At 41.7% G+C, this 9,844-nt stretch overlaps 1 long non-coding RNA gene across 2 annotated transcripts; it reads left to right on the top strand.

Annotated features, from left to right (window-relative positions):
• Positions 1-6: 6 nt before the first annotated feature.
• Positions 7-5,490, top strand: LOC125611118. 2 transcript variants are annotated; one of them, XR_007341262.1, is made up of 3 exons: positions 7-2,015; positions 2,296-2,353; positions 4,396-5,490. It is a non-coding gene; the product is annotated as an uncharacterized LOC125611118 (long non-coding RNA). The 2 variants fall into 2 exon arrangements; XR_007341265.1 differs by lacking the exon at positions 4,396-5,490 and adding an exon at positions 2,969-3,852.
• Positions 5,491-9,844: the final 4,354 nt, after the last annotated feature.

The following is a 9,844-nucleotide window of genomic DNA, read 5'->3' as shown; positions in this document are numbered from 1 at the left end:
CTAGCACTACTGAAGAGGCGGTAAGGCTGTCCCTAAGGCGCGCTGTCTGCGTAGCCGGCAGACCCGGCCCGGGAGCCTGACTGCTTGTTTCAGGCTCTGCGCGAGCCGCCACGGAATCGGCGGATGGTAGTCGCCGCATGCAGCCTCTTTTCTCCCTGGTTCGCCATCTGCTTCGGCACTGAAGGAATAAAGCTGCCAGTTGTCCTTGCTCTGGAAGCCGCGCCTGGCCGGGCCTCGCGGCGGCGGCCCAGAAATCACCACGTACACACTCAGTGGTACACACATCTTGGCCGCAAGGTGGACTCTCAGCACCCTGCGTGGTCTGTGCCCTAGCTCCCTTGCTCCGAATATCTGTCCTCAGTCCACGTGCGCAGGTCTGGAGACGTAGGGCTCTGCCTGTATACAAATACGCTTCTACTTCTGGTTGTTTCTGGAAAGGGAAGTTTAGAGGAAGGGAACTCTGTGCTTCCTGGGGTTGCTCCTTCGCCTGAGGATGCTATTCTCTCCTTATGGGCCTGAGAATCCCTGAGTTTGAATTTGGCAGTGTAGACGGTGGTGTATGACCACAACACAGCTTCAGGTGCCAATGCTAAAAGCTTATTACCCAGAGTCTGATGTTTAGTTTTGCATCAAATACCAGGAGGCTAGATCACTCAGGGCTTCACGTTGCATGCAGCGAAAAATCCAAAGAATTTTCACTTGATGATTTTAAATACAGGATGCTATTATTAAAAAAAAAAAAATCCAGTCTTGTTCCTCTATAAATCTAAGCAATCCTTTGTCATTATAGTGCAGACCTGCAGAAGTAGAAAGAATGTGTTTACACTGGCTGGGCTCTCAGCCATTAGATTTTTCACTATAAACATGTTGAGTGTTCATTTACAGAATGCATATCCCAAGGGCATTCCAAAAAGGGTGTGTGTGTGTGTGTGTGTGTGTGTGTGTGTGTGTTAAAGATTCAGTGTATGCACTAAGAACATTGTGACCCTCAGAGTGAAGAATGGGGGACAGGCACATAATAAAGCCATTTACCGCACAGACATAAGAAATACTTTAAAGTTAAATATTTTAAGAGTTTGAAAGCAGCACAAAACAAATCAAGAGGTCATACATATAGTGTTGGTTAAGCATCAAATGAATTGATCAAAAAACTTAAGATGGCAGTGACTATAAATATTTAGCTTTGCTAGTTGTGCATGTCACCCCAAAGAATTTACCCTAATAATTTATCCCTATGGGTAAACTGAGAACACAGAGATTGAATCTCAGATTTTTCCCTTTTAGCCTGAAATTTTTGACCTTTGCCTTCCCTTTGTAGGCCTCACTGGTCTTTTTCTATTTCTTCCCACCTTTCTTAGTCTCTAAACTTTATTATTATACAAAAGTTCAGTAAGTTATGGTTATTGAGAAAGAATGCTAGCATTACCTTTTAGGTAGAATTTTTGGTCAAAACTTTCCCTTCTAAACAATTTTATATCCTATTTTTATTCTACAAATTATTTAAGGTGGCAGTGGTTTGCTGCATTTTGTAAATTCGGTCACTGGAGGTATTCAAAACTTTCACCGGATAAAGCTGAGAACCTTTACCATTAGTTGTGAGGGTGATTGGTAGTGAAAGATGCTGGAGTTCTCCCTCTGAGAGATTGCAACTCAGTACCTGTGTGCCAGCCCAGTCAGTTTGCCTTGCATCTAAGCCAGTAGGGGCCTCCCTCTGACTCCAAAGCCCAAATATTAAGGACCAAGTATACTGCTCAGTTTCCCCTTGGAGTGGCTCCTGTGTCTATATCAACAAATTGTGACCAGCTGGAAAGAAATGAGGATCCTCAACACGCAGATCTACTGCTCCTCCCCAATCTATACACGCTCATTAGTCTATTTTTCTGTTTCCTGTCTCCTCTACAGACCAGTTACATGGAAAACTTCTTTGTTGAACACCATGTACCAAAGTACAGAGTGAGCTTTGGCTTGTCCTTTGGGGTGTCATTCCAGGCAAGTTTCATCACCACCCTCTCCAAGTGAGTCTGGAACTCTGGTCCTCTCTCTTCCCCTTTGCAGACGTCAAGCATGACAAGCCCTGGAAAGTCTATCCAGGTTGTAAGGATGACTGCTGTGGTTCATTTGGACAGAGTGTATGTATATTTGGGGGGAGGGGGAATAGAAGAAGTAAGTGAACCCCAAAATATGAATGTTTACCTGAAATTGAACTGGGTAGACAAGAAATTGGTAAGAATTTTGTTTTGGTATTATAAGGTTATGATGATAGTTAACCTTTATTTATCCCCTAATATGTTTCAGACCCTGAATGGAGCACTTTAAGACTTGCATCATTTAAGCCTCACAGAGGCCTTGTGAGGTAGGTTCAATGACATGGGGAGTAAGAACAGATTCTAAGGTTATGTCAGATTCCCCCACTTACCAGCTATGTGACCTTGGAAGTGTTATTTAACCATTGAGTCCCAGTTCCTCACCCATAAAATGAGACTTAGGCCTTCTAGGATTGTTGGAAGAATTGGGTTAAATGAGGTTATGGATCTAAAGCATTTAGGATTAGAATAGTACTGAACTAAGGAACCTTTTAAAAATAGTGCTGCCCAAGAGCTATGTTGAACCAACTGAATCAGCATTTCTGAAGGTAGGGTCTGACACTGACATATTTTCAATTGCTAAAGGAATCAGAGGCACAGACTGTAGAGACCACTGAGATAGGGGCCCTCTCTGACACACACTCCAATGTCTGCCCTCAGCTCTGGCTGATTTGATCCTGCTAAAAATGAGGAACAAATGAGCTCTTCACTTCACCTCTACATCATCAGGCCCTCTTCCCTCATTTATGCCTCCTGCCTGATCTCTGGGTGTTTATTTGACTTAGCCACCTTAACTTGTACCTTCTACTCTTTTTTTTTTTTTTTTAAAGAGAGAGTGAGAGAGGGAGAGAGAGAGAGAATTTTTAATATTTATTTATTTTTAGTTATTGGCGGACACAACATCTTTGTTTGTATGTGGTGCTGAGGATCGAACCCGGGCCGCACGCATGCCAGGCGAGCGCGCTACCACTTGAGCCACATCCCCAGCCCTGTACCTTCTACTCTTCAATGGCATGTTGGAGTTCTTTCCAGTTCATGAGAGGCAATTTTTCTCATCCCTTGTAGTTTGCAGTAGAGTATTATGGGCATATTTATTCCACAGAAAGTGGCCAATGCTAACAACTAAATTTGCCTGCCTTTCTTTTTTTTTGGGGGGGGGGCAGGGTGAGGGTTACTGGGGATTGAACTTGGGAGCATTCAACCACTGAGCCACATCCCCAACCCTGTTTTGTATTTTAGAGACAGGGTCTCACTGAGTTGCTTAGCACATTGCTGTTGCTGAGGCTGGCTTTGATCCTTCTAACTCAGCCTCCGAGCTGCTGGGATTACAGGTGTGCTCTACTAAGCTGGCTCCTGCCTTTCTTTAAATAGTTAGTTAGTTAGTTAGTTAGTTAGTTGCAGGTGGACACACTACCTTTACTTTATTTATTTATTTTTATGTGGTGCTAAGGATCGAACCCAGGGCCTTGAACCTGCTAGGCAAGTACTCTACCGCTGAGCCACAGCCCCAGCCCTCCTGCCTTTCTTGTTTCTTCATTCTTGGGGATAGTTAACCAGCATACCCTTACCCCTACTCCAATGAGCTACTATCTTACATTCTGAGGAAGATTTGTTTTGAATAGACCACTGAGATAGGGGTCTATTCAAATAGAAAGGGAAGGACAACAGTGGGGCATAGTGGCACACACCTGTAATTCCAGCAACACAAGAGACTAAGGCAGGATTGCAAGTTCAAAGCCAGCCTCAGCAACATAGGAGGCCCTTTCTCAGATTTCTTATCTTTCCTTTTCTTTTTTTTTTTTTAAAGGGCTGAGAATGTGGTACAATGGTAAAGTACCCTTGGGTCAAATCCCCAGTAACAAAAAGAAAAATAAAGTGAAGGACAACAGAAGCACTTGACTTCTTTTACAAATTGATTATGCATTATTTAACCTTGAGGTTATGGTTTAGATGTGGTGTCTCCCAAAAGCTCACATGTAAGACAATGCAAGAAGGTTCCATGGAAAAATGATTGGGTTGTAAGAGTCTTAACCCAATCAGTGAATCAATCCCCTGATAAGGATTAACTGAGTGGTAACTGAAGTAGTAGGGTGTGGCAGGAGGCCTTGGGAATTGGGGCATGGCTTGGGGGTATATATTTGTATCTAGCAAGTGGAGACCTCTCTCTGATCATCATGTGTGCTGCTTCCCTCCACCACACTCTTCTACCATGATGTTTTGCCTCACCTCGAGCCCTAAGGAATGGAGTCTGCTGTCTATGGATTGAAACCTCTTAATCATGAACCCTCAAATAAACTTTTTTCTCCTCTAGGTTGTTCTGATAGGATCCTTAGTCACAGCAGCAAAATAGCTGACTAATATACTTGGTTTTAAAGTACTTGAGTTGAATACAGTGGAGTAAGTATGTGCTTTTGCAAATACAAACTTGATGAAAACTAAATCTGATAAACAGAAAAAGAAGAGAAAAAGAAACACATAAAAATGCACACACAAAAACTAAAGCTGGATAAAACTTTTTTAATTTTTAAAAATCAGTCATTGAGCTAGCAAGAAAGCAAGAAAATTACAGACCAAAAACAAAACTAAGGTGGAACTCCTAGATTATGAATAAGCTCCTAAAACATCTTTCAAACAACTGTGTCCTTGAGTGTTCACTTTGACCAGTGTGCAGGATCTAGAAACATAAGATATATCCTCAAGCATCTCTCAGATCAGAAGAATAACAACTTTCCCGTAAAACTGGTACTCTAAAGGGCCAAGGTCAAGATGAAAATAAAATTAACTTGCTTTGCTGAAGAGGACCACAGAAAAATTCACCTCTCTTGATGCTTATGTGGGATGAAGAATATAAAAAAGATATTCTTTGATAATTCATGACTATGAAGTGGTCTTCATATAAGATTTTGACCCAAATTCATGATACCATGGGATTATTGAATAAACTTCATGAGTCTCAGTTTATGGCCCTCTAAGCAAATGTCAGAAACAGACAAATCCATTCTGAGGGAGTATCTTGAACCTAGGCTCCAAAGAAATCCCTCACATGAAATTTCAAGAACAGATGCTCATAATCAAAAACACAAAACAGGGCTGGGATTGTGGCTCAGTGGTAGAGTGCTTGCCTAGCATGTGTGAGGCACTGGGTTCGATTCTCAGAACTGCATATAAATAAAATTAAGTCCATTGACAACTAAAAAAAAAATATTTAAAAAAAAAACAAGGAAGCAAGGCTCCACGTAAGGATAGACAGAAACAAAAGGCAAGGTCAGACCTACATAGTGGGTATGGGAATAAACAGATGTAGAAAATAAGTGTGCTTAATTAAAGAAATGAAAGACAAGTTTGAAAATGCAAGAAAGGAACTATTGCACCCTTTAAAAAATAAACTTTTGAATTTTAAAACTGAGTATTAAAATCCAAGTACTTCTTGGGTTTTTTGTTTGTTTGTTTGTTTGTTTGTTTTGTTTTTCCCTAACCTTTTTCTTCCCAACTAGATTTTAGGTCCTTGAAGAGAGAGGGGCCAGGCTTAACATGTTATAGGTTATTGTTGCCAGTTGAAAGAAGTACTCAATTCTTTTGAAAACCAGAAGTAATAATGAGAGTTTGTGACAACGTTTTTAAAATGTAAATTTTTTTTAAAAAATCCTATGGTAAGATGCAGAAGACATGAAGTCAGAATGAATGCAGTGCTGCCAGCTGACTGGCTTCCCGCACAGGGCATTAGCTTTGTCAGTGGTCCCTCTAGTCCATTTCTCATCTTGAGAACACTTGTGAAGTGAGCGTGTGTCCACATCCGCTTGTTAGAAAATCTATTCAAAATGCCTTGCAATTACTTAAATACAAGTTACTTTCAAACACTGATGTGCCATTTTTAAAAAATTGAGGCCATATGGAAACGTTCATTACCCTTGCATCTTACTGGGGCAATTAGGCACATGTGCTAATGTGTAAAGTTTTCTGGAATAGTTTGGTACTGAAGCCCCCCCTAGGGTAAAAGGGCTCAAGGGACATTAAATCTGATTATTGCCCCTCCCACACCACACCTGGAAATGAAGTAAACCTGTGAAACAGAGGGTAATAGGGGAAAAACAAAAAGTTTGACCAAGTTTGCAAACGTGATGTGAACATCATTTTAAAATTCTCAAACTAGCAAAATGTGAGGCTTCTGTATATGATCCAGCAAATTCTAGCATGGAAATATATGGAAGAGAACTGCCAAAGTCACTATGACGATGGTAAATTTGAGTTTGAATGCTTCTCATTCGAGATGGTTCAAACATCTCAGAAGAAAGTTTTTCCTTTACTAAAGGAACTTGTCTCACAGTTCCAGTCCTGGTGGAGCCCCTCTTATTGACCCACCAAAGAAGGAGTCCTGGAGTGTTAGTGGGACAGGTTTTGTGTGTCCTTCCCTACCCACCCAAAAGATGGCATTCAAGGTGTCAGGCCTCAAAACTGTTCCTGGTCTGCAGTTGGATTTACTCTGCTCAGAAGGTAGCTCTTAAGGTGTTTGAAAGGACTCCCCCTCACTCTTCCCTACTCCCTGGAATAGTTCACATCCCTTTAATATCATGTCTCTTGGCCCTCTTGTGCTCATTTCTGGAGAGACAGCTGAAGCCTCCAAAATGGGTGACAGAATCACAAAGGGAGACATGTGAGGAGGAAGTATCAAGGCCTCCAAACAGGAGTTGTCCGATGACAGCCTAACACCTGACCCTCACAAGCTCACACAGCTGAGTCCTTTTGCAGTTCCACTGCTCAAGTGGATCATCTGAAGGCCTGTTTTAAACATTTGAAATAACTTTTTGTAAAAGCTCTATATTGGAAATGAATAATGAAGTCAAATGAATAATTCCAAATTGAACATAATCCCTGGTGCCCCTTGGCCTGTTGAGAGAACCCACCAAATCTAGTTAATTTGGGTCAAGTCTTCCTGCTTGCCACAGAGAGTGAAACTCCTCTTGGAATTTGTGGGAATTTTGCCTACCAGTAAAAAGAAGAGATGGCCCTTTCTTTCTACTTGTTGTGCAATAAATATATGTTGCTGAAGAGGGAGTAGGTTGTCATGACAATTATGACCAAAAGGGCCCATGTGAAGATATAAGGCGCCTAGAAAGAAGAGGGGTTGTGGCCTAAACAGGCTGGCCTTTCTCTGGTAGACAGCAACAAAGAGAAGGGCTTAATGGAAAGATCAGTGACCTCAGAACCACTGGTGGCAGGTTGGCAGTCCCCCACATCTGAGAACTCTGGGTTAAGTGACACAGTCAACTTCCTATTCCTTTACCTGCTACATAAACAATCAGACTGATTTTTGGGGAAAGCTCTGGCAAAAGAATTCTGGGAGGTCCATTCTGAACGAGAGAGCCATTCTGAAAGAGGTGGCCATTTTGGCACCCCACCTTACCCATTTTGTTGATACTATCAACAAAATGTTTGTTCCAAAATAATTGATCCCCAAGTGAATAATTGGAATTGTATTCCTTTCTCAAAAGTAAAAAAAAAAAAAATTAATTTGTCTATATGTGTTTTAAGTTAGTCCCTCTCTACTTTTTCACAGTTGTGTATGTTGATATTTAAATTGGCCTTGTCAAAATTCATATATGGCTGTTGCTTAACTTCTGCATTTGACATACTCAGAAAATGAGAACATTAGGCGGCTTGGAAAATTTCTTCTAGAAGTCCTTAATGTTGTGATCACAGAAGGACCATGCTGCACCAACATAACAAACACGTTTCTCTTGTTATGCGGGGTTTATTCTAAACCCTCCTTTAACTACTTTACCTGATTTCATTTACTGCTTGGAAACCCACTTCTCTTTCAACCTCAGCCTTGGGGCTTCCCTAGGTCCTAGGACAGTGGGATCTTCCCTCTCTTACTCTGAGCTACTTGAGGGGCTGTGGTTGTGGCTCAGTGGTAGAGCCACTAGTATGCATGCCTAGTATGCATGAGGCATTGGGTTTAATCTCCAGCACCATATTGAAAAAAAAACTAAATAAAATAAAGATGTCGTGTCCATCTACAACTAAAAATATTTTTTTTAAAAAAAAAAGTAGATGACATACATGGAGCCTGGGAAGGAAAAGTTCACATCTTAATCCTTTTTTAAAAAAAGCATTATTGAAGGCCCAGGTCAGGCATCAGGGGGGAGAGAGAGCCAGATGACAGGAATGGCTGTTGTCTTGTACTCTGCTTCTAATCTTTACTCACCCAACACTCTTGACCTTTCTGAGTCTCGGTTTCCTTCTCCATTAACTAGAAAGGCGGGACCTGAGGAGCACAGAAGCCAGTGCTACCATTCATCTGTGGCTTAGCTAATTTCTTCAACAAGAACTTACCAATGGGCTCGGGCTCAGTGGTAAAGCTCTTGCCTAGCACATGTGAGGCACTAGGTTTGATCCTCAGCACCACCTAAAAATAAATAAATAAAGTTATTATGTCCATCTACAACTAAAAATAAAAATTACAAAAGAAAAACTTATCAGGCACCTTCTGTGTGTTCCCATTTATAAGCAAGACTCCTCGCCCATACCATTGATGGATAAAACACCGTAGAGCTGTTCTATGTTCCTATGTTTACACATTTGTAGGTGTTCCTTATTTCTTCATGGTGTAGCTATTTCTAACCACTACATTTAGGTCTTTTTTGGGAAGGGCCATCTTTGCTGTTTCCCCACCAGACTGGAAGCTCAGTGAGGCCAGGGATTGTGTCTAACTAGTCTTTGTAATCTCCAGCATTTAGCTGGCACTGAGTAAATGTGAAAGGAAGGAAAGGCAAGAGTGAGGGACTGATCCGTGGAATATCCTCATACCTGTGATATTTCTGGGTACAGACCACAGTGAAGTCCCTGTCCACAGAGAGTGCCAATGGTAGCAGGCTCTGACCTTTCATGGAATCAGCAAATCATTGGAGCTATCGAAAATTACATTAATTTTATTGAAGCCTTTTGCAGGTACCTAATGTAATTATGGCCCTGATAAAAGCTGCCAAGTGGTCCTGAGTGCAAAGGAGAGAAGATATTTTAACGAAGTTACTAGACTCATTTGGCTTCTCATCCTGGAAAATCTACTGCTCTGGGGGACCATCATTTCTGCTGAGCTGGCATTGCTATGAGGCGACCGCTTTCTGTTGGTTTTTCTTCATGATTTAGAGGTACTCATCAGGAAGATGTCATTTTCTTTACCTGGGCCCAACTCTGGGTTCTGCTAAACTTCCTGGTAACCTGTGATTTATTATGGATATGTCCTACTTACATTTTCTTCCCATAGTTACGACCACATACCTCAAGTATAAAAGACAAATTTTTCTTTGTTCAACTGCCTGTAATTAGTCAGGTGCCCTCTCTCGCTCACATGACAACCCTTTTCCCTCCTAAAAAGAAGCCTTGGACTGTTTGTTAGCCTGCCCCTGGGGGGTTCGGGTAGGAAACAGACACTTCCTCTCTGACTAACCTCAGTCTGGTCCCTGGCTGGGCTTGGAAGGTAGATCAGGCTGCTGATTTATTTTTTCTTTACTACTTCCCTCTAAGTTATCCAGGGGAAGAGGACTAATTTCTAGATAGAGAGATAAAATCTGGTTTTCAAAGTGCTGAAAGAGGGCTGGGGATGTGGCTCAAGCGGTAGCGCGCTCGCCTGGCATGCGTGCGGCCTGGGTTCAATCCTCAGCACCACATACAAACAAAGATGTTGTGTCCGCCAATAACTAAAAGAAATAAATATTTAAAAAATTCTCTCTCTCTCTCTCTCTCTCTCTCTCTCTCTCTCT

The sequence above is a fragment of the Marmota marmota genome, unplaced genomic scaffold (assembly GCF_001458135.2).
Source record: "Marmota marmota marmota unplaced genomic scaffold, marMar, whole genome shotgun sequence".
NCBI lineage: Eukaryota > Metazoa > Chordata > Mammalia > Rodentia > Sciuridae > Marmota > Marmota marmota.
The sequence above is the reverse complement of the archived record's forward strand: the minus strand, read 5'-3'. Positions and strand labels throughout refer to the sequence as shown.